Below are 24814 nucleotides of genomic sequence, written 5' to 3'. Positions count from 1 at the left end.
ATCACTGCAGTTCAAACAGAAAATATAAATCAATAAATGGAAATGATTGAGCATGTGCCACAATTTGAGAGAGAAAAATAAGCATTTGATTCTTGTATGAAAAATTTTGTACAGTGTTTAGTGCCAATTGATATTGTGGTTGAGAAAAAGGCAAACACATGCAGTAGCCACTTTATTAGGTACAGGAGTAGAACCCAGCGTGATCTTCTATGCTGTAGTCCACCAGCTCGAGGTTCCATGTATTGTTCATTCAGAGATGCTCTTCTCACACACCAGTGTTATAATTAGTGACCATTTGAGTTACCGTCATCTTCTTGTCAGCAAGAACAAGTCCAGCCATTCTCCTTTGTATAGGTGTACCTAATAAAGTGGATACAGTACATTTTCTTTGCTATTTTGAGATCTACAGATCAGACTTTCCAAAACCCAGATGCACTGAATAATTTATGGATATATTCTGCACAGAACTGACTGAAGCACTGTCAAAGCATTTCAAGCTCAGCCAATTCACACTGCGGAGCATTTCAGCATCAGCACCCGGAAGGAGGAGATGTTACTGTGACGTTGCATCAGGCATGCTTCTGTGATTCTGGTCTATTCATAGATGATGCCTCCAAGAACAGTTTATCTTTGCTCTCCAAGGTCAATAGTATAACAGATAACTGTTGTTAGAAGAGGATTTGACTGTGAGTGGAAATAGAATTTATTCCCTGATGGGAGATAATTCATGCAGCTGGACACCCATACGACTTGTACAAGTGGGAGCTTGCTGTCATCACATATACACTTCTCGTTCCAGGAGCTGAATTCCTGTTGTGGGAGGGATTCAAGTTTCAGTAAAGTATGGAGGTACAGTATAATTTGGGTCCTGCCCCCAGCGGTAATAAAAGAAAATATTCTCTGACTACTAGGTAAAGTTATTGGGATGAAATGGCTAGAAAAGGTCAAACTGTAACATCAAATAGTATGCAACAGATTTCACTGTTATCTTAGCGTATGTGACAATAATAAACTAAGTTCAATTCCAAATTGAACTGGGAAAAGACTTTCAACTTAAGCAAAGAAAGATTTTGTGACCTACAGTGGAGGAAGAGTTGGATAGATACACCACTATCTTTAAAGAAAGCAAAAGGAAGATAAAGGATTTCAAAGCAAAGATCCATGAAAAATCAAGGCCAATCCCATCTTCCATAAACTTTGATCTCTGCCTTGAAGTGAGGCTGAGAATGAATTGAATCATTTGGAGAGGGAAGGCATTATGACACACAAAGAGAAGAATGACTGGTTTCCTTATATTTTTGTACATAAACAAAATGAGAAGCAATGCTATGTGGCAACTCCAAGGTCATGATAAATCATTGCATAGAAGTTGAAACTTACCTGTTAATTAATGCAGAGGATTTACTTGCTAGCTTGGCAGATGGAAGGTTCTTCAGTAAAGTATACTAACCATTTGTATGCCAGCAGTTGGAGTTGGATCCATAACTGAAAGACTATCTGACCATGAACACTTACTGCTTGTGCAGTTATCATGACCTTGCCGATGGAATGTCATTGCACCAGAAGTTCTCCAGCATACTTATGAGCCAGGTATTGAGTGGGCTAGACCATATTAAACTTTAAAATGGAAAATCCATTTGAGGTCTGTTCTTGGACAGCAACTTCTATGGGCAGGCAGGGTAATACTCTGAAATAATTTTGTGGTTGAACACTTTATCCCAAAATTAGTACCTGTTACAATCCGTGTTGAAGAGTAGATATAAATTAAATTTATTTCAGGAAAGTTTCATCCAAGGGACAGTGGCATTACATATTGAGTTGTGCAATTCATTGTGAATTTCATAGAGCAGGGTTTCCAAATTTCTTTATGCCGTGGACCCTACTATTAATCAAGGGTTCTGCAGATCCCAGGTTGGGAACCCCTGCATAGAGCTAGTTTGCCACAAGGTTACCAGCAAGGGGATACAGAAAATTTTGGAGCAGGTTTCAGGAGCTGTATTATTTTCCTCTTTCTACTTCTTACGTTCCTATGTGGACTAAAAAGATCGCACTAGTGTTGGTAACCATGAAATTATAATCCTTATAAAGTACTTCAGTGGAGAAATTCTACTGTGCCTGATTCTATAATCAAAGCATCATTAGACTGTTAACTGTTTTATGAAATGACCTGGAAGAAAATGCACTTTTACTGACTTCCCTGTTATTAGGAATGATCTTTAGGAACTTTAGGCTGCACAGAGTATTGAACTGAGCCAAAATAACCATGGACCCATTCGTCCACACTGTCAAAAAGATCTACATTAGGCACTGCCTCAAGAAGGTAGCGTCTATCGTCAAAGTTCCCCATGTGTGCCATGCTACTTTCTTACAGTTGGCATTGGGCAGGAGGTACAGAAACCGAAAGTTCAAGAACTGCTACTTCCCTTCAACCATTTGGTTCTTGAACAAACTTTCCACAACCCTGATCACTACCTCAGGATAGCAATACTGTGATCCCTTTGGCTACTTTGCACTACGATGGACTTTTCTTTTGTCTATTTAATTTAGAGATACAGTCCAATACAAGGCCTTCTGGCCCACCAAGCCGCACCATCTAGCGACCCACCAGTTTAACCCTAAACTAATCACAGGATAACTTACAGTGACAGATTAACCTACAAATCAATATATCACTGTGGAAGGAAACCTATGCACACACAGAAAGGAACGTACAAACTTGTTTATGGAGGATGCTGGAACTTAACTATAATAGCATTTCACTAACCGTTTCATTACCATGGCACATCACTGTGGTTCTGATTGTGCTCTTCCTTGTATAATTAATGTTTGTCGTGTCTCTGTGCTACGTGCCTGTGATGTTTCTGAAAGGTTTTCACAGCATCTGTGCATACCCGTACTTGTGCGCATGACAATAAATTCAAATTTGACTTTAAGTGGTGACCAGTGATTCCTGTTTCCAAGAAGGATTGATAAAAAATCAGTTTTTAAATAATGAAGACTTCTTCTGTACCACGCCAATATCTCTACAAATTTCAATATCACCATTTGTAACAGATTTCCAATCTTCTTCTCGCAAACATCTGACAAAGTTGCCGACACCTCCAAGGTGGGCAGAGTAATGTTGGTTTACGTGGTGGAAGGACTCCCAGCCAGGAAGACTGTCAGCCCTCCTGCTGCACTTTGAGTAAAAAGTGATCAATCCTTGTTTTTAAACACAATATTGTTGCCTTCACAGTAGTACTTAGATTCCTACCAGATGATGCTGTGAACTTACTTCTGATATCCTTTCTGACCTTCTTCCTTTGCCCTTCCATAAAGCGTTATGCCCCAGAGTCAGAGAACTGCTCAGCATGGAAGCAGGCTATTCCACCACTGTCATTCACATTGACCGGTGGGCAGCCTTCAATTTATGTGCATTCTCCCAGCACTTGGTCTATAGCTTTCTATGTCCCAGCAATTCAAGTGCTCTTCCAGACTGCCAGTGACTCTGCTTCAACCATTTCCTCAGGTAATGCAATCCAAGACTCTCTGGATGATGGTTATCCCCTCAAATGCCCTCAAAATCTCTTCCTTGAAGTATATATCCTCTAGTTTTATCTTTTATCTACCTCTGCTGTATGATTTTTATTATTACTATATTTATTAATATTAAGCAACACACACAGAATGCTGGAAGAACTCTGCAGGTCAGGCAGCATCGCTGCTGAGAAATAAACAGTCGATGTTTCATGCTGAGACCCTTTATCAGGACTGGAATGGAAGGGGCCAGAAGCTAGAATAAGAAGGTGTGAGGACAGGTAAGAGTACCATCTGCAACCTGGTACTCTTCTCCCTCCCCTGCACCTTCTTATTCTGGCATCTGCCCCCTTCCCGTCCAGTCCTGATGAAGTCCTTGGCCTGAAACATGGTCTGTTCATTTCCCTCAGTAGATGGTACCTGACCTGTTTAATTCCTCCAGAACTTTGTGTGTGTTGCTCAAGATCTCTAACATCTAAAGAATCTCTTGTGTCTTGTATTTATTAATATTAAATTATTTCTAGAATTCTAGTTTCCTGTGCCCTATATTTTGATACATAATATACTTCATAGATATTGATGGCCCTGCTGGGTACTTACACCAAATACTATTTTTTTACATCATTTAAACCTTACATTTCATTGCACAGAGCAGGAGAAAATGTTCAATCCCAACTTGTCGAGTTATATTCCAATTATAAAATAGCCAGCAGTGAATGATGACAAATTGTTTCCATCTAAGAGAAGGACAAGTTACTGGTATTGACTTTAGATTTTGTGAGCTGACAAAGTAGCCGGGTGACCGAAGTGCTGGTAGTAAGTCTGTCAGCTAAGATAAAGCTTTGATGTGTCATCAGGCCAAAGTCCCAAACTCGCAGTTCATTATTTGGTTCCCTTATTTGAAGGACAGAAAAATCTCTAAAAACAAAAGGCCAGGAAATCTATTTGAGCTTCAACCCAACTCTGTGGTCGATACAAAATAGAAAGTCTGCTCCTTTTCATCAGCAGCCTCCTCGAGTAATTATGAGGCCCCACCATACCCAACTTGATGTGGTTGCTGTGGGGTATAACAGGCATCAATGAGCATGGTCAAGGAACCCATGGTCAGCTCCCTCAAGATATTGGAGCATAGAAAGATAGAAAATGGTTAGAGTAGATCATTTGGATCTTTGGAACTGCTCCACAATTCAATATAATTATGGCTTCTTATCCATTTCTGTACATTATTTTCCCATCATAACCAAAATCCTTCAATCCTTTTCTCATTGAGAAGTACTTCTGCCTCCTTCATGAATATATTTAATGAACTGGGTTACATCTGCTTCAGAGGGAGATAGTTTTATAGGTTCATCATCTTTTGAGTGTAAAGTTTCTGTGACAGGTAAAGAGTAGATGTTGGGATGTTCTCACTAGTGGGAGAATCTTGAAAAAAGGGAAATAACTACAAGATAAAAGACTGCATCTAAAACTGAATTATGTTCAAATTTCTTCTCTTGGAGGATGCTGAAGTTCTGGAATTTCCCACCCTGGTGAATGGTGGCAACAGGATCATTTAAAGTGAAGGTGTAAAATAATTGATGGATTGAGGAGCATGAGGAATTGCTACAGAAGAGGAGTTGAGAGCAGCATAGATCAGTCACAATCACATTCTATCATACAGAGGGGCTGGTTTGGAAGGTCTGATGCCCTATTCATGCTCCTGTTTTTTTTAGGTTCTTGTGAGAGTGAAGAAATTTCCTCAGTTCTTGGTCCTTAAAGTCATACCTTATATTCTGAGGTTGTGGACTTTCCACACATTGTGCATAGGACAATAAACTCAGCTTTGAATATCCTCCCGAAATCTAGTCTGTCTCATCTCAAGTTCAAGTTTAATTGTCATTCAAACATAGACATGTAGACAGCAAAACAAAACATCATTCCTCTGAGGCCAAGAAGCAAAACGCAGTACATACAGTCGTACACAGCACATATAGTTAAGATAGCTCATACAGTCACAAAATAATATTAGCTCAAGCTCCTAAGTGGTATATCCCAGTGCACTGGAAGTTATCCTCATTAGTACTTTATGGGAGACTCCCCTTCATTCTTCTGGTCCAATACAAGTAAACTAACTAACCTCTGTTCATACAACAAATCTACACTCCAGCTATCAGACTAATAAAACTCAGATGAACTCTCTCCACAGCAAGAAAATCCGACCCTGAAACAGAGACAAAGCTACATATGTAACTTCAGATTGGGTCTTACCATGGTTCGATACAGCTGCAGCAATGTATCTTAGTTCTTGTACTCAGCCTCCTTGCTAAGAAGGCCATAGTATTATTTCCCTTCCTGACTGCTCGTTCCAACTAAACTCTTGTTTGCTTATAGCCACCCAGGTCGCATTTTCCGCCCAATCTACCTCCATTCAGCTACCTGGCTGGGTACCAAAGACTTAGGTTGTGGGCTCCTCCCACAGACCCCAGTATAAAGGCAATTGGAGGCACAGCCCCTTCCTCAGTCTCCAGGATGCAGTGTGGTGGTCAATTGCTGCTTGTTCTTTCTTCCAGCCTATAAAAGCCTATATCTTGCCTCACGTCTCCGAGAGTTATTGCTGGTGCATCAACCTCTGCAGCTTCTTTATTCAATAAAACAAGGTACAGCCGGCTTCATATGGAGATGCTTTTGGTGGAAAGTCTGCTGGGCCAACATGAGGCTTGATATTTTATGTGCCAATCATCAAAGGACAACTCCATATTTACAATGACCAATGCATTATTTGCATACAACCTTCACACCTCCTGATTCACATCAACACCACAGACATCAAAATGAATGTTAATTGGCATTGTCTGGACTGGCATTCACAGCTTTTAGGAACCCATTGTTCAGGGCTGCACTCCAAATTAAATGCACAATACATTTTCAGAAGTGAAGACTGGTAGGCAAAGTCAATTGTTAAACATATGTGTTCAAAAACCCAAAACTCACTCTAACACCTGTCTTTCCATTTTTAGGACCAAAAACCTTAACCTCCTATTTATTCACAGTAAATTACATCTTCATGCCGCTGCCTACTACCAACTTGCTTCAATCAAGTTGGAGCCTTGGTGTATTCTCCACAGAGTTCACACCCCACCCCACTGAACTCCCTCCTCACCCTTTTGATTTGGTTGGCTGTAAAGTTAGAAATGTTAATTTCCTCATCCATGAATAGCTGGGGCCTAAGCACGGATCCTTATTACACACAACTAGTCAACGTATGCCAACCAGATACAGACTCCTTTATTTCTCATCACTTTCCTGTGTCGCCATCAGTCCTCGATTTATAGCAATACCCAGAACCAGGATCAGTTTAGTATCACCGGCATACATCACGGAGTTTGCAGTCTTTGTGGCAGCAGTACAATGCAATACATAATATAATAAATGTTTTTTTAATTATTAAGTATATATCAAACAGTTAAATAAGTTGTGCAAAACTAGAAATTAAAAAGTAGTGAGGTAGTGTTCATGGGTTCAGTGACCAATCCTCACAGAGGGATCAGAAGTGGAGAGAGTGAGCAGTTTCAAGTTCCTGGGTGTCAAGATCTCTGAGGACCTAGCCTGGTCTTAACAAATCGATGCAGTTATAAAGAAGGTAAGAGAGTGACTATACTTCATTAGGAGTCTGAAAAGATTTGGTATGCCAACAAATACACTCAAAAGTTTCTATAAATGTACCGTGGAGAGCATTCTGACAGGCTGCATCACTGTCTGCTATGGGGGTGGGGGGGGGGGGGGGAAGGTGGCGGGTGCTACTGCACAGGACCGAAAGAAGCTGCAGGGGATTGTAAATTTAGTCAGTTCCATCTTGGATACTAGCCTACAAAGTACCCAGAACAACTTCAAGGAGCGGTGTCTCAGAAAGGCAGTGTCCATTATTAAAGACCTCCAGCACCCAGGACATGCCCTTTTCTCACTGTTGCCATCAGGTAGGAGGTACAGAAGCCTGAAGGCACGCACTCAGCGATTCAGGAACAGCTTCTTCCCCTCTGCCATCTGATTCCTAAATGGACGTTGAACCCTATATAAGAACCTTACTTTTTAAATATGTATTATTTGTTTTTTTGCACAATTTTTAATCTATTCAATATATGTAACTGTAATTGATTTACTTATTTATTATTACTTTTTCTCTGCTAGATTATGTATTGCATTGAACTGCTGCTGCTAAGTTAACAAATTTCACGACACATGCCAGTGATAATAAACCTGATTCTAATTCTGAAAAATTGATGGCAGAGGGCAAGAATCTGTTTCTAAATCACTGAGTGTGGGCTTCTGTACTTCCTTCCTGATGGTAACAATGAGAACCCTAAATCTCAAGTCCAGTAACCACTTATCTCTTTGGAAAGTCCAAATACATCACATCCACTGCTTCTTTTTTCTGTTCATTTCATCCTGAAACTAACTCGAGAAGGTTTGTTTCTCTTTCATAAACCCATGTTGATATTATCCAGTTCTATCACTAGTTTCCAAATGTTCTGTCATTACTTCTTTTATAATAGATTCTAACTTTGAATACTTGTTTGGAGTTTCATTGCAAGGGTTTTCAGGACCCCAGTATAAAAACAGCTACAGCTCTCCTGTACTTTCAGCAAATAGACACTATTTCTTTCAGTCACTGGCCTGATATGCTATCTGGCCTGGAATTCTATGCATAGAATAAATGGCAAGGTGCAAAACTATCACTTTATCTACAATGGTCAGACTTACACTTTGCCACAGCTGAAAATTCTGCCCTTGGATAGTGGCATCAGGAAGTTACACTTTACCAGCAAGAAATAGAATACTCAAAATAATTCTGCTTATAAAAAATGACCAGTTCAATTGTTGAGCTTGTCTGGATTTGCAAATTTACTGCTATTGGAACCATAAAAAGAAACAATCACATTTTTTTGCCGCGGGTAGTGAGAGAATGACCTCTTTTGAATTCCTGTCTGCATTAATAATAACAATGACAAGGTTATTTTATATTTGTCCTTCATACATCCTACGACTCTTCAGGGAAAGCATTACATAAAGAAACTCTATTCCTAAACTTAAATCACTTTTCCAAATTGTTGGCTCCCTGAAAAAACAATCAGCAAGAGCTTGCTTTTCACCAGTTTGATAACAATACACAGCTTCTGACAGAGCAGATCACAATTACGTATTTCTAAAGACGAATTCAGATGAAATGGTAGATCATGGCAAATTGCAGAAGTAATGCTGCCAAGAATAGAATGCCTGTTTGGAGTGCATGCGAATTCTCCCTTCTTCTTTATCTTCTTAGCCAGCCCCTTGGAAGTGAGACTGATGGACTAATGAAGCTAGTCTGGGAAATGAGACTCCCCTGTAGGTGGGACAGGAGGTAGGTGACCACCTACAGCAGGCTTCTCAAGGCAAAGGAAAAAAAATGTCACTAATGCTGTATCGAAGAATCAAACCGAGGTTATTGTTATTTAACAACATACATGTATATAATGTATATAACCATATAGTGTATATAGAAATGAGACTTTTCCCCAAATCAGGGTGTAAAGCACAGCAGTACACGTGGCATGCATGACACTCGATAGCTTATGGAGGTAAGGGTAAATTCAACAGGTGACTCACACATAAATAACAAACTAAAGTGCGTCAATATTAAATATTGTAAGGTATGGAACAGATTAACCAGTGACACTTCGAATACGATGCGGCAGGGAGTTCAGAAGCCAAATGCCCTGGGGAAGAAACTCTCCTCTTGATGTTCTTGATTTATGCATTGTTGTCTGCTGCCTGATGGGACGAAGTCAGGGAGCTGCAGGATAGGTGGGATCCTTAGTAACAGTGAGGGCACCGATAAATGTCCCCTATAGATGGGAGGGAGACACAATGACTGTCTCAGCTGTTGTCAGAGTCCTTGTTAGGATGCTCTGAATGGTGCTTCCCCTCATTTAAATGCAGTTAAGATGGGGGGGAGCATTGCTTGTCTCAATTTTCTTAGGAAGTGGAGGCGCCGCTGTGCCTTCTTGCTCAGGGAGGTGATATTCAGGGGCCAGGTGAAGTCATCCGTGATGTGAACTCCCAGGAACTTGGTGCACTTAACTCTCTGTATGGAGGAGCCATGTATTCACAGAGGGGGATGGTTCACCTGACCCTTTTTGAAGTCTATGGTGATTTCCTTTGTCTTCTCCACATTCAGATTTAGGTTGTTATTCTCGCACCAACCCACTTCCTCTGCATACTCAGTATCGTCACCGTTCTTGATAAGGCTGTTGCGTCATCCGCAAGCTTGCTGAGCCGGTTTGAGCTGGATCCTGCGACGCAGTCACGTGTCAGCAGTGTGAGTAGCAGCGGGCTGAGCACGGGGCCTTGGGGATCGCCAGTGCTCAGCGTAATGGGACGAGGGACGTCCCTGTGCACACAGACTGAACGTGGCCTTACTGTTAAGAATAATCTCTAAGGAAATGATAGTCTTAAAAATTGCTTCAGGGAAATGTCAGAAACATGAGTTTTATTATTGAAAGGAGGCCAGAAGCAACCACAGCTCTTGTCCTGGGCCAAAGGTAATAAAACCACGCCAGTTATGAAAAATATTCTTTTTCTGCTGTCTGCAATACAATCTGCAGGATTCAGTTGGATAGATGTTAAGGCACTGAACAATGTGCTGACTGATAATTAGTGTATTGAATGCCCAACATGCATAGATTGGTACATCAAGCTGCAGAGTACTGTCCAAATCTAACCCAATGATAAACCTGCCTGTTCTTGACTCCACATAAATGGAGATCAGTGCAGGATTAAATAAAGTAGCAACTTTGACTTTCACCTCATTTTGTTTATGATTTTTGTCTCTCCCTTTTCCTACCCAATGCTACATAGTAATGAAAGATGCTCATTTCTGATAGTGAAAACACTCCTGATGAATGGACCATCGGTCTGCTTTGAATGACAACTAACTTGGCAGGCCATTTTATAGATGTTCAGAGAAGCTATATAATATTGTGAATCATAGCAGAATAATCCTTTAGTACTCGAATAACATTCGTCTGATTAAATGTAATGCATCAAATGCTGAAGAAACCCAGCAGGTCAGGTGACAACAATGGTGGGGCGGGGTGGGGTGGGGTTGAACTGTTGACATTTCAATGGAGACCTGTCCTGATGAAGTGTCTCAGCCTAAAACATCGATTGTTTATTCCTCTCCATAGATGCTGCCTGACTTGCTGAGTTCCTCCAGCATTTTATTTTGGATTTCCATAAAGCATAGGAACAGAATTAGGCCATTCGATCCATTGAGTCCACTTTTCCATTCCACCATGGCTGATTTATTATCCCTCATAACCCCATTTTCCTGCCTTCGCCCTATAGCTTTTGACACCCTGATTAATCAAAAACTTATCAACCTCCGCATTAAACACTGTACACCCAATGACTTGGCCTGCACAGCCACCTGGGGCAATTTCCAGCATCTGGAGAATCTCTTGCCTTTCTGATTGGAGGGTTAAGATTTACAATGAATGGGTGTAATCCATCATGTAAATAGAAGATAAAGAGTGCAGGGAAAAAACGCCGTACATATTCCAATAAACCAATAAATTTGAATTGTGAAGGAAGCAAGAACATCGGTAGGTAAATTAAAATACTCACAGTGAAGCAGGAAATGGTGTTAATTTTTCAGTTTAATGACCTTTCATTGGTTCTAGAAAGGGCAGGAAGTCAAACAGGCTTTAAGTTTCCCGGGAGGCCGACAGAGGGAAAATATAAAGTTATGTTGATGATGGGGACAAAGAGACAGTGAATGAAATTAATGGTGAAGGTGCTAACAAGGATGGGTTAATAAAGGTTTGTTAATTGCAGCTGCTCTGACTGGATGGAGCACAAGTATAACACGGTGAATGAGAGGAGGGAGAAAGAAAAACAAGGAAGGAATTTTGGGATATAAAGCACCGTCCTGGAAATCTGAAGAAAATCAGAGAATGAATGCTGGAAATACTTAACAGGTCTGGGAGCATTCTCTTAGAACAGGAACTCCACCATTAACATCAAAGCCGGTGAGATCTGATTTACAGGTTTTCAAACACTAATGCCATGGCACGGCACCAGCAAACATTTATTGACTTATTAATCTACCAATTGGTATGTCTCTGGACTGCGGGAGAAAACCAGAGCACCTGGAGGAGACTCACATGGTGATGGGGAGAACGTACATACTCTTTACAGGCAGTGTGGGAGTTGAACTAGGGTCACAGGTCCTGTAAAGCATTCTGCTAACAACAATGCTACCATGACACATGCCAACCGCCCTCATTACATGCTCCTCTCAGGATACGGGGTAAGCAGTCAATGAGATAAAAAAAATTACTTTATGCAAAGCATGATGAACTTGTAGCATTCTTTAACACAGAAGCACATGAAGGCAGTGTTTGTGGACATATTTTCAGAAGCAGGTAGACAGATTACTAGATACAAAAGGTGTCAGGTGAATATGGGAGGTTTGGTACCAAGATAGAGGATCAGTTATGGTATCATTCAATGTCAAGCTGGAATGAAGGGCTGAGTGGCCTTATCATCCTCTCAATTTTTGATAAGAGGGCATTTTGTTTGAAATGGAATATATTTTAGTAGACATTGTGGTATGTTGATTACTTTGGGACACTACAAATAAAGGAAGTTGCAATGAATTTCCAGTATCTCAGTTCATCTAAAAATATTTTTTATGTAATGGATGATGTAATTTTGAAATGATTACTTCCTTTGCCTCTACTCCCACTTTCTAAATACTCTGACCAAATGATTGAGGACAAACCTTCACAGAGCAAATACATGTAACTATTATTTTTTTACCGTATGCATGTTTCAGCAAGTTACAGCACTCTTCTTGTGTGCAATGGGCCTTTATGTGCAGACCCATACAACTGAGTTTTATTTGCCCCGCAGCCCCCCAACAGACAGTAAATTAAAGGTAGGCACCAAGTAAAATCAGTGCTTAGCTGCTGACGGTGAGTGGTCTGTCTTGGCTTGCTGCCTGTGCCCATTGGCATGTACCTGCCTGCACTCAGCAAGACGGCTCAATGGATGTAGAATAAAAAGGTTACCAGCATCAAACCCTGATGGCTCCCACCACCAAACTAAATTAAATCCAGCTTGTTTCTCCTTTCAGGAAATTAAATCAGAAGGAACAACCAATATTTGTACCCGTGACATCATTACTTTCCTTGGAGTTAGCATATCTGTGGATCCAGCATATGGACACCATCACAAGGAGGCAAGACAGTGCCTCTACTTTCTCAGAAGTTTGTTAGATTTGGCATGTCACTCAAAGGATATTTGAGAAATATTGATAGATTGGGAGAGAATCCTAGCTGAGTGCATCATGGCCTGGTATGGAAACATCAATGCCCATGAATGGAAGAGGCATTGGGAAGTGTTGGACATGGATCAGTTCACCACATGCAAAGCCCTCCCAGCACTGAGTGCATTGATATGAAGAGCTATCACAAGAAAGCAGCATCTATCAGCAAAGATCTCCATCCTCCAGGCCATGCTCTCTTCTTGTTACTACCATCAGGCAGGAGGTAGTGAACCATTCGGTCCCACACCACCAGGTTTAGGAACAGTTATTACCCTACAACCATCGGGCGACTGAACCAGCATGGATAACTTCACTCACCATTACTCTGACCTGCAGTCTCATTTTCAAGGACTCTTTACAACTCATGATCTGTGAATTATTGTTTACTTACTTGCACAGCTTGGCTTCTTTTGCACATTGGTTGTTTGTTAGTGTTTGTCTGCTTGTAAAAATTTATACACAGGTTCTATTGTATTTGTTTTTCTCCCCAGTAAATACATCTCAAGATTGTATATGGCAACTCTGATAAATTTATTTTGAACTCTGAGGGCACTGAACACTGATGATTACTTGTTATACATGATAATTATAATATTGACTGCACTGTTAATGATGAATACTGCCAGTCTTGTGGAACAGAAGAAAGTTGATGTGGAAATTATTGTCAGGAGGCAAAGCATTGCTTGCTAGAAAAATTGCACAATATTTATGGTTTGCAAGAATAATCTGAGTATTTCATAACAACATAACATGTAACAAGAGAGTACATGTAAATGATTTCTTCAAATGACAGTAAGCCTCTATTAGATTGTTTAAATGCAGGAACTATCTATGTTGGAAATCTGAAATAAACCAGTAAAGTTTAGAAATCATCAAAACAAGTCATGTCATATATACAAGGAAGGTGTAAAGTACATAGCCCTCACCCAAAATGAACCCACGCAAACACTAACCCTATAAAGTCCCACGTTTAATCAGTGGCCACTTTATTAGGTACCCCTTGTACTCTAATAAAATGGCCACTGTATGTTCCTGGTCTTCTGCTGCTGTTGCCCATCCACTTTGGGCTTCATTGTGTTCTGCATTCAGAAACGCTCTTCTGCACATCACTCTTATAACGTGTGGTTACTTGAGTTACTGTCACCTTTCTGTCATCTTGAAACAGTCTGCCCGTTCCCCTCTGATCTCTCTGATTAACACAAGAACTGCCACTCACCGGATGTTTTTTTGTTTTTCACACCATTCTCGTCAAACTCCAGAGACCGTTGAGAATAAAAATCCCAGGAGATCAGCAGTTTCTGAGATACTCAAACCACCCTGCCTGGTGGCAGCAATTATGCCACAGTTCCTGAGATCACATTTCTTCCTCAGACTGATGTTTGGTCTGAATAACAAACTGGAGCCCTTAACCATGTCTGCTTGCTTTTTTGCATTGAGCTGCTGCCATATGATTGGCTGATTAGATATCTGCGGGGGGCATGCCACAGTAGCATAGCTGTTGGCACAATGTTATCATAGCTCAGGGTGTTGGAGGTCAGAGTTCAATCCCAGCATCCTCTGTACGGAGTCTCTCTATATCCTCACTGTGGAATGCATGGATATTCTCCAGGTCCTTCCACATTACAAAGACATGCCAGGTAGTTTAAATGGCCATTGCAAATTGTCCTGTGATTAAGTCAGGGCTGTCAAGGGTTGATGGGCAGAAGGCAAAGAAGGGCCTTTTCTGCTCTGTATCATCAAATAAATAAAATAATAAAATTAACGAGCAATATACCTAATAAATAAGTCACTGAGTGATCCAGTGTATTTCTTGAATATTTCTGCTTGAAATGTAAAGGAGGGAGTGTGGATGGGGTGGGTGGGATGTAACAAGGTGCCAGTAGTAGGAGAGGTAACTTTATATTGCTAATGGGGTAAACACACAGATGGCTTGATCAGCTTAGCATTCAGCCTGTTCATTAAGTCGATCTATTTCTGGGGCAAATTTCTAAATGAAGTGACATCAGCAGATTAAAAAGAGAAGGGATTTATAGAGCTGCTTTTAATGTCGTTATTCCCTTTCAAACCAAAGTCAGTATTACAGACCTCAATGCCTGAAGGGAGCTGGAGGGACTGTTACAGTAGTCTTTCATTATAAAGTTAAGAGCACAACATATGCAGAGTGCTGCATCCGCAGGGTAAGCAACACAATGAGGTGTGTGTACAAGGTGAATCAATGTGAAATGCAGAGTATGATGCACCCTTGCATGTTCAGTAGATGTTAATGACGATGAGTCTCCTCTTTGCTTTCCCATTACTTATGGGTACAATGATTATCATAATCATGCAACTAACCTGACTTGTGTCTTAACACCCATGTCCACATCGGCTTCTGAAAAGTGAAGCCATGTAACAGCTTGCAAAATTGATTAATATCAGTCACAGCTTAAGGTCAACTGACAGAAAGTTTCAGGATCCTAGTCAGAAAAAGAAAGATAAAGTAAATTCACTTTTTTTTTAAATGAAAAAGAGAATATTTTTGAGATTGCTTGGTGACAAGAGTTCTCGATAGAAAATTTACTGTGTGAAAAAATATCCTGCAGTATTGCTCATTGTGAGTCATTAGTTTTATTACAGCAAGATGACATCCCTAAACTTTAAACATTGATTTGTTGTCTCGTGCTTATTAATCAGAGGCATGCTGCACAATATAATGTAGGAACAAGTTAGAAACAAGATCTTTAATCTGACAAACAAGTAGTTCGCAAGCTTTTACGGTAACGATCAAAAACCTTTTAAAAAATAATATGCATCCTTCCTCTTTAAAAACAACATGTGGTGCCTGTGTACCTCAGCTGCACTCCTACTGCTTTGGCACATTCCAAGTCATGTGTAAATAAAGCACACCAAAAAATCTCCCCAAACAAGGTTTTTACAAACTTCGGCATCATTGAGTACATATCTCTTCTCCCACATCTCTTGAGGTGCCCATTATTCACAGGTAGATTATGATTCTTTACTCATACCTTCTGTCTTGTTCCAAATTCTATGAAGTCTAAATGCAATTTAGTTTAGGATTTACTTTCAGAACATTCCACTAAACTCGCAGAGTGCCTTCCAATTGCTGTTCCTCTTTCTACAACAGGTATCGACTCATCTGTGAGAACCAAGCAAAAGAGTGCTGTTCTGATAATTTCATTCAAACAGTTTCAAAGGCTTTGGTTCAGAACACTGACACTTATTTAAGTAAGAGACCTTTGAATATAACAAATTTAAGTTTCTGAAATGTTCTTTAGAAACTTCAGATGATTCTCATCATTACTTCCACTGCACACAATCAAATTCAAATTTATAACAAGGTCAACTCAAAGGAGAATGATTCCTGTCAATCAGGATGCGGGGGAAGAGAAGTCTAAAAATTACTTACTCCAATAATCCAACAAATTTGGTGCCCTACTGATGCTGGTAAGCAGATTTTCTGGACTATTGGGTGTTATAAAAACATTATTCTAAACTGGACTATAGAGTAATACCTCGCACACCATAAATTCATTTTTTTAAAATCACAATCTGAATCAGGTTTACATACATCATGAATGTGTCGTTGTTTTGTGGCAGCAGTCCAATGCAATATATAAAATGTACCATAAAGTTCAAAGCTTAAAGTAAATGTATTGTCAAAGTGCATTTTCAACGCTGGGATTCATTTTCTTGAGGGCATACTCAAGAAATCCATTAATAGAGTAACAACCATAATCAAATCACTGAAAGACCACACCAGTTTGGATATTCCACCAGTGTGCAAAAAACAACAAATGGCAAATAGAAAAAGAAAGACATAATAATAATAATAAATAAGTAATAAATATTGAGAATATGAGCTGAAGAGTCCATAGGTGATGGGCAAATTTCAGTAACAGGGCAAGTGAAGTTGTGTGAAGTTATTCAAGAGCCTGATGGTTGAGGAGTACTGACTGTTCCTGAAACTGGAGGTGCGAGTCTGAGGTTCCTGTACCATCTTCCTGATGGCAACAGCAAGAAGAGAGCATGAGCTAGGTGGTGGGAGTCCCCGATGATGGATGTTGCTTTCCTGCTACAACACTTTGTGTAGACATGCTCAGTGTTGGGTAGGGCTTTGCCTGTGGTGGACTGGGCTGTATCCACTACTTTTTGTAGAATTTTCCATGCAACGGCATTGGTGTTTCCATACCAGGCTGTGATATAGCAATCAATATGCTCGCCACTACAAATCTATAGAGGTTTGTCAAAACTTTGGATGACATGCTGAATCTTTGTAAACTTCTAAGAAAGTGAAATGTGCAGCAGCACACCTTGCAATGACCCAGGAGAGATCCTCTGTAATGATACCACCAAAGAATTAAAAGTTGCTGACTCTTTCCGCCTCTGATCCTCCAAAGAGGTCTGGCTTATGGACTTCTGGTTTCCTCCACAAATTACAAACCGTAAATTACAATAAAAAACATACAGTACTGTGCAAAAGTCTTAGGCACCCCTAGCTATCTAAAAGTGCCTAAAACTTCTGTACAGCACTCTATAGCAGTGTGTCAATAAGGATTACTGTGTCATTTCCGCTTGGCTGGCTATACCACTGTCATTTTAGGCAGCTATTCTGTTATCATAAATGAGACATCCAGAGCTTTGCTCAAAATAGCCATTAATCCTTTCCACATACTTCAACTGTTTTAACACTGATCAGCCACTTAACAACTGATTGACACAAAATTTCAAAGTAACACTGAAAGCAGGAGTTAACCCTGCAAGGCAGTGGATGTGCGGAGAATGTAGGTGGACTGCCGTTTCTCACATGAATGGCTGACACACGAATGGCAGTTCAAAATGAGCAAGGACCTGTGCTGGTCTGTACAATAAGCAGACCGCTGCAGCAACTCACCAGGTCCGGCAGCACGTGTGGAGGGAAATCGGTCGTCGAGGCTCTTCATCTGGACTGAAAGAGTAGAGGGTGATAGCTAGTATTGAGAAGTGAGGGGGAGGGGTGGAACAAAAATCTGAAATGTTAGTTGGATCCAGGCGATGAAGGGTGATTGGCAGATGGAGTTAGAGAAGGGTGAAAACAATGACTGAGCTGATAGGTGGAGACAACAATATTAGACTTCCCTTCATTCACCAATTCAATACTCCCAGACTACTCACAACCAGAATTAAAACGGGGCCAGGAGATATGCTGGCATGATACACTCTCATTTTCTTGTCATACATTCATTCTAGTCTTATATTCATACAAAGCACCTGGATGACATGATGTCAGTCATTCAATACCAGACAATTTGTATTGAAACCATATTATATCCTAAACTCTCGAACTCCACCACACCCACTTCTTTACCATTCCTTTTAAGGCACATTCAAAACTCGTCTCTGATCATCAATGGATCAAATATTACTATTACTACATATATGAAACATTAACACTGTTTCTCTATCCTGACCCTGCAATGCATTTTCAGCTTGTATATCTGGCACTCAATGCCAGTAAGACGAAAGAGTCGATTGTGGACTTCAGGAAGGGGAAGACGAAGGAACACGTACCAATTCTCATAGAGGGATCAGAAGTGGAGAGAGTGAACAGCTTCTATTTCCTGGGTGTCAAGATCTCTGAGGATCTAACCTGGTCCCAACATATCGATGTAGTCACAAAGAAGGCAAGACAGCAGTTATACTTTATTAGGAGTTTGAAGAGATTTGGCATGTCAACAAATACACTCAAAAACTTCTATAGTTGTACCATGGAGAGCATTCTGACAGGCTGCATCACTGCACAGGACTGAAAGAAGATGCAGAAGGTTGTAAATCTAGTCAACTCCATCTTGGGTACTACCCTACAAAGTATCCAGGACATCTTTAGGAAGCGGTGTCTCAGAAAGGCAGCATCTATTATTAAAGACCTTCAGCACTCAGGGCATGCGCTTTTCTCATGGTTACAATCAGGTAGGAGGTACAGAAGCCTGAAGGCACACACTCAGCGATTCAGGAACAGCTTCTTTCCCTCTGCCATCCGATTCCTAAATGGACATTGAAGCTTTGGACACTACCTCACTTTTGTACTATACGGTATTTGCTTTTGCACTTTTTTGAAGTAATCTATTCAATATACTTAATTGATTTACTTGTTTATTATTATGTTTTATTTTATTTATTATTTTTTTTCTCTCTCTGCTAGATTATGTATTGCATTGAACTGCTGCTGCTAAGTTAACAACTTTCACGTCACATGCCGGTGATAATAAACCTGATTCTGATTATGCAGCTGTACGAACGTCAATCTAATATTCACCATTATGAGGCACAGACTTTTTTAAAGTAAATACAGGAATTGAAATAAAGAATTAAACTCATTTACGGAAAGATTTGGCTTCGTGCCACATGAAAATGGATAGCAGATGCATTTCAGTGGCATAACCACGTTAGAGTAACATTCCAAAGTTGTTTGCAAGCTTGAAAGTAATAACCTCAGATGAATTGCATGGGTTTACATTAGGTCAGCGTCCTAATGTACTTCCCTAGCTGTGGAATAATAAGGCCAAAAACTGAGCATCATGTGTTTGGAGATGAACAAATAGCCTCAGAAAATTCAAGCAAGTCTGAGTTATTATGAAAAGATCTGTGAGCTCAAAAGAAGAAGCAAATATTTGCATTTTTCATTTCCATTCTGTCATCAAGCCACACTCATTGGCACCCATATCTGGCACAGTCCAGTTTTGACTTATAGTGAGGATTGGGTAAATGTGGAAAATGGCTTGGATTTACGTGGCTTTCCTGGTAGTTTAGTTGTGAATCCAGCCAGCCGGCTGAAACTACATCAGCACAATTTTGCTGCCAGCTAACAGAAAGTATAGGACTCATTTTCTCCAATATGTGAGATTTATAGGAACCAAATCATTACACTATGACTTTAAGTGAACTTCAAAAAAATTGACACAAGTGACTTGATGTGAACAGACCTTCAATTTCATAGTCTTTCCTATATTAGGAATGCAGCTAAGTCTGGCTTCTATGTATCATTATTGTGCGAGTTTATAGCAATTGAGTGTGAGTGCTTAGATCAGGGGTGTCAAACTCATTTTAGGTCATGGGCCGGATTGGGCAAAATGCAGCTTCATGCGGGCCGGATCAGTTGGGCGCGTGCGAACGCAGCTTTCATTGCCTCTGTTTTTTCAGCCTGTTCTCATGTGTCTCAGTCTCTGCTATAACTACAAAGTGTTTCACTTCACAAATTCCGTTTCTTATGAAGAAGACTGCTGAGCAAGCATTATTTTTATGATTGGTATTAACTAACAGTCATAGGCTTCATATTGCCGGGCCAATAATAATTAAAATAATATATCTATCTAAAATTATCTCGTGGGCCGGATATAATTGTACACTGGGCTGGGTATGGCCCGTGGGCCTTGAGTTTGACACCTATGGCTTAGATGCTCAACAGAAGATAGTCTTTTCCTGCAGCAAATGAGGATGAATCCTCTGGCTACTACACTGGGAAAGATTGTGCTCCGATGATAGATCCTGTCAAATTAGTTTGCTGGTAGACAATCAATAAGAAATTCTAGAAGACCATTGTACACCTGATCTTCCATTATTATAGCCACAGGAGCAGAAAATTCAGGCAGTGGAACAGAAAAATCTGTTCATTTCTTTGTATATTGTAAAACCTAAGTAGCTTCAGGGACCCAACTTCCTTAAGACGGAGATAGTTAACTGCATATGACTACAATTTTATGCCAAACTGGACTGTTGAATCAATTGGCAGGATGGCTTGCTGCATCTTACTCAAAGCTGATTGCTCTATTTCAGTGGAATTTGTTACACTTCAGTGGAATTTGATCTATGATCATGACAAGATTGAGTAGGAGTGCAGTGAAAATTGGTGTGGAAGCAGTCAGAAAGTCCTACCAGCAATGCTCACAATTCCATGGGTTTCTCTCTTACCCTGATCTGAAGCTGATGAGCACAAGTTCAGCTCCAGAGGTTTGATTGTAACACTTTGGCTGCCACCTCAGTGCAGTCCCAGTGGAATGCTGCACTGTCAGAGAGGCCACCTTCCAGATCAGATTTAAACCAGCCATCTTATTCACAGGTGGGCACAAAAGATCATGTGAGACTCTACTGAAGACTGTTGGAGAGATGCAAGGTTCTACAAAACATGGATAAGGGACTAAAGGTGCTCAGGTTACTTAAAGCAGAGAGAAGTGTGTATTTCATACTATAGTAATATTTGAGTAATATTGTAAATATATTAAGTATTTTTAGTATATTGTTGTTTACACAATTTATCATGGGTTATATGTAAAAGTACGTGAATGGCATACGTTATATGTCTGTGCCTCACTGAAGGGAAACATATACGAGTTATCCCCGGCTCCCGTGTTTTCTCTTTCAATTAGTTTTATGTTTTGGAGTTACAAAACATGACAGCAGTCGTAGGGAAAATGTGCAAACTCCTTACAGGCAGCATCAGGAATTGAACCCTGTGCCGTAGGGCATTGCACTAACCACTCAGTTGGTTAACATTGGTTTAGAGAGAAACAGTGTTTGCTGCTCTTTTAATGAGATGCATGTTCAGTGTGTAACTCTGTAAGAGTGACATTCCAAAGTTGCTCGCAAATTTGGAAGTAAGTAACCTCAGGTAAATTGCATGGGTTTACATTGGGTCAGTGTCCTGACTGTGGAACAGTGATGCCAGAAACTGAATAACGTGTTTTGAGTGAACAAATGGTCTCTAAAAAAGGTAAAGAGGATTGAATTACTGTAAAGTAATTTAGCCCTGAGAAACCTGCAGCAACATTGGGTTACAGGTTCTTCCTGTTGTGGGTGTGTCACTTTTAGTTTAAATACAACGACCTACAAGTCACCATAAATAATATCCTGCTCTTCCACAGTCTGCCTTTGCCAAGAGTGACTGAACACAAATGTCTGTGCTCACTTTATACTTATGATTAAATGGTTAAGTACAGCCTCAATACCATATTTAAGTTTGCTGACAACACCACTGTGATTGGCTGAATCAAAGCTGGTGATAAATGAGCCTATCTAGGAGAGAGACTGAAAATCTGGTTGAATGGTACCACAATAACAATCTCTCACCTAACGTCAGCAAAACCTAACAGGTGATTATCATCTACAGGCGGTAGAAGCTGGAGGTCCATGAGCTAGTCCTCATTAGGGATCAGAGAGCATCAATAGCTTTAAATTCTTTACAGTTAACATACAAGAGTATCTGTGCTGGGACCAACATGCAAGTGTCATCACAAAGGTATCCCTACTTTCTTCAAAGTTTGCACAGATTCAGCACGTCACCCAAAACTTTGACAAACTTCTGTAGACGCACAGTGGAGAGTATCCTCATTGGTTGCATTAGAAACATAGAAACATAGAAAACCTACAGCACAATACAGGCCCTTCAGCCCAGAATGTTGTGCTGAACACGTCCTTACCTTAGAAATTACTAGGGTTACCTATAGCCCTCTATTTTTCTAAGCTCCGTGTACCTATCCAAAAGTCTCTTAAGAGACCCTATCGTATCTGCCTCCACTGTTGCCGGCAGCCCATTCTACACACTCACCACTCTCTGAGTAAAAATCTTACCCCTGACATCTCCTCTGAGCCTACTCCCCAGCACCTTAAACCTGTGTCCTCTTGTGGCAACATTTCAGTGCTGGGAAAAAGCCTCTGACTATCCACACGATCAATGCCTTTCATCATCTTATACACCTCTATCAGGTCACCTCTCATCCTCCTTCACTCCAAGGAAAACAGCGAAGTTCACTCAACCTATTCTCATTAGGCATGCTCCCCAATCCAGGCAACATCCTTGTAAATCTCCTCTGCACCCTTTCTATGGCTTCCACATCCTTCCTGTAGTGAGGCAACCAGAACTGAGCACAGTACTCCAAGTGGGGTCTGACCAGGGTCCTATATAGCTGCAACACTACCTCTCGGTTCCTAAATTCAATTCCACGATTGATGAAGGCCAATACACCGTATGCCTTCTTAACCACAGAGTCAACCTGAGCAGCTGCTTTGAACCTCCTATAGACTCGGACCCCAAGATCCCTCTGATCCTCCAAACTGTCAAGAGTCTTACCATTAATGCTATATTCTGCCAACATATTTGGCCTACCAAAATGAACCACTTCACACTTATCTGGGTTGAACTCCATCTGCCACTTCTCAGCCCAGTTTTGCATCCTATCAATGTCCCACTGTAACCTCTGACAGCCCTCCACACTATCCACAACACCCCCAACCTTTGTGACATCAGCAAACTTACTAACCCATCCCTCCACTTCCTCATCCAGGTCATTTATAAAAATCACAGTAGGGGTCCCAGAACAGATCCCTGAGGCACTCCACTGGTCACCGACCTCCATGCAGAATATGACCCATCTACAACCACTCTTTGCCTTCTGTGGGCAAGCCAGTTCTGGATCCACAAATCTATGTCCCCTTGGATCCCATGCCTCCTTACTTTCTCAATAAGCCTTGCATGGGGTACCTTATCAAGTACCTTGCTGAAATCCATATTCACTACATCTACTGCTCTTCCTTCATCAATGTGTTTAGTCACATCCTCAAAAAATTCAATCAGGCTCGTAAGGCAGGACCTGTCCTTGACAAAGCCATGCTAACTATTCCTAATCATATTATACCCCTCCAAATGTTCATAAATCCTGCCTCTCAGGATCTTCTCCATCATCTTATCAACCACTGAAGTAAGACTCACTGGTCTATAACTTCCTGGGTTATCTCTACTCCCTTTCTTGAATAAAGGAACAACATCCGCAACCCTCCAAACCGCCAGAACCTCTCCTGTCCCCATTGATAATACAAAGATCATCACCAGAGGCTCAGCAGTCTCCTCCCTCGCCTCCCACAGTAGCCTGGGGTACATCCCATCTGGTCCCAGTGACTTATCCAACTTGATACTTTCCAAAAGCTCCAGCACATCCTCTTTCTTAATATCTACATGCTCAAGCTTTTCAGTCTGCTGCAAGTCATCACTACAATCACCGAGATCCTTTTCCATAGTGAATACTGAAGTAACGTAATCATTATGCCCAGGAATGGAAAAGACTGCAGAAAGCAGTGGAATGGCCCAGTCTATCACAGGATAAACCCTCCCCACTGCTGAACATATTCACAAGGAACATTGCCACAAGAAAAGATCATCCATCAAAGACCTCCACCAGCCAGGCCAAACCCTGTTCTCACTACTACCATCAGGCAGGCGTTACAGGAGCCTTAGATCCCACACCACCAAGTTCAGGAACAGTTATTACTCATCAGCCATCAGGCTCCCAAATGAGCATGGAAAATTTCAATCACCACAACTCTGGACCGATATTACGACTTACAGACTCTGCATTGAGCTCCGTTCAATGAAAATTGGCACTTCCATTATATTCTGGATAATGTACTAGCTGACTGGCAAGATGTGCAGCTTCAGAGCTTTGTGTCGGACGTGGATATAAGCAGCACTGGGACCCCACAGGGGACTGTATTGGCTTGCTTCCTGTTTACCCTGTATACCTCGGACTTCAGATACACTGAGTCACTTCATCTGAAGAAATTCTCTGATGATTCAGCAATAGTTGGGTGTATAAAGGAAGGATGGGAGGATGAATACAGGCCCTGGTGGAGGACTTGGTCAAATGGTGCAAACTGAATCATCTGCAGCTCAACATCAGTAAGCCAAAGGAGATGGTGATGGACTTTAGAAAGATTAAGCCTGCATTGCTCCCTGTTACAATTGATGGTGAGGACCTACAAGCATCTGGGGGTGCACCTGGATGACAGTCTTGAGTGGAGCACGAACGCAGAGGCTGTGCACAAGAAGGGCCAGAGTTGCCTCTACTTCCTGCAGAGACTGAGGTCCTTTGGAGTGCACCAGTACAATCTTCTGTGCGGTGGTGTGCTTTGGCAATGGCATCAAAATGGGTG

At 41.0% G+C, this 24814-nt stretch overlaps 1 long non-coding RNA gene across 1 annotated transcript; it reads left to right on the top strand.

Annotated features, from left to right (window-relative positions):
• The first annotated feature begins 9913 nt into the window (after positions 1-9913).
• LOC132405670 (uncharacterized) lies at positions 9914-12795 on the top strand. Its single transcript, XR_009515940.1, has 3 exons — positions 9914-10070; positions 11365-11558; positions 12668-12795. It is a non-coding gene; the product is annotated as an uncharacterized LOC132405670 (long non-coding RNA).
• The last annotated feature ends 12019 nt before the right edge of the window (positions 12796-24814 follow it).

Source organism: Hypanus sabinus, chromosome 2, assembly GCF_030144855.1.
Source record: "Hypanus sabinus isolate sHypSab1 chromosome 2, sHypSab1.hap1, whole genome shotgun sequence".
In the NCBI taxonomy this organism is placed as follows: Eukaryota; Metazoa; Chordata; class Chondrichthyes; order Myliobatiformes; family Dasyatidae; genus Hypanus; species Hypanus sabinus.
The sequence above is the reverse complement of the archived record's forward strand: the minus strand, read 5'-3'. Positions and strand labels throughout refer to the sequence as shown.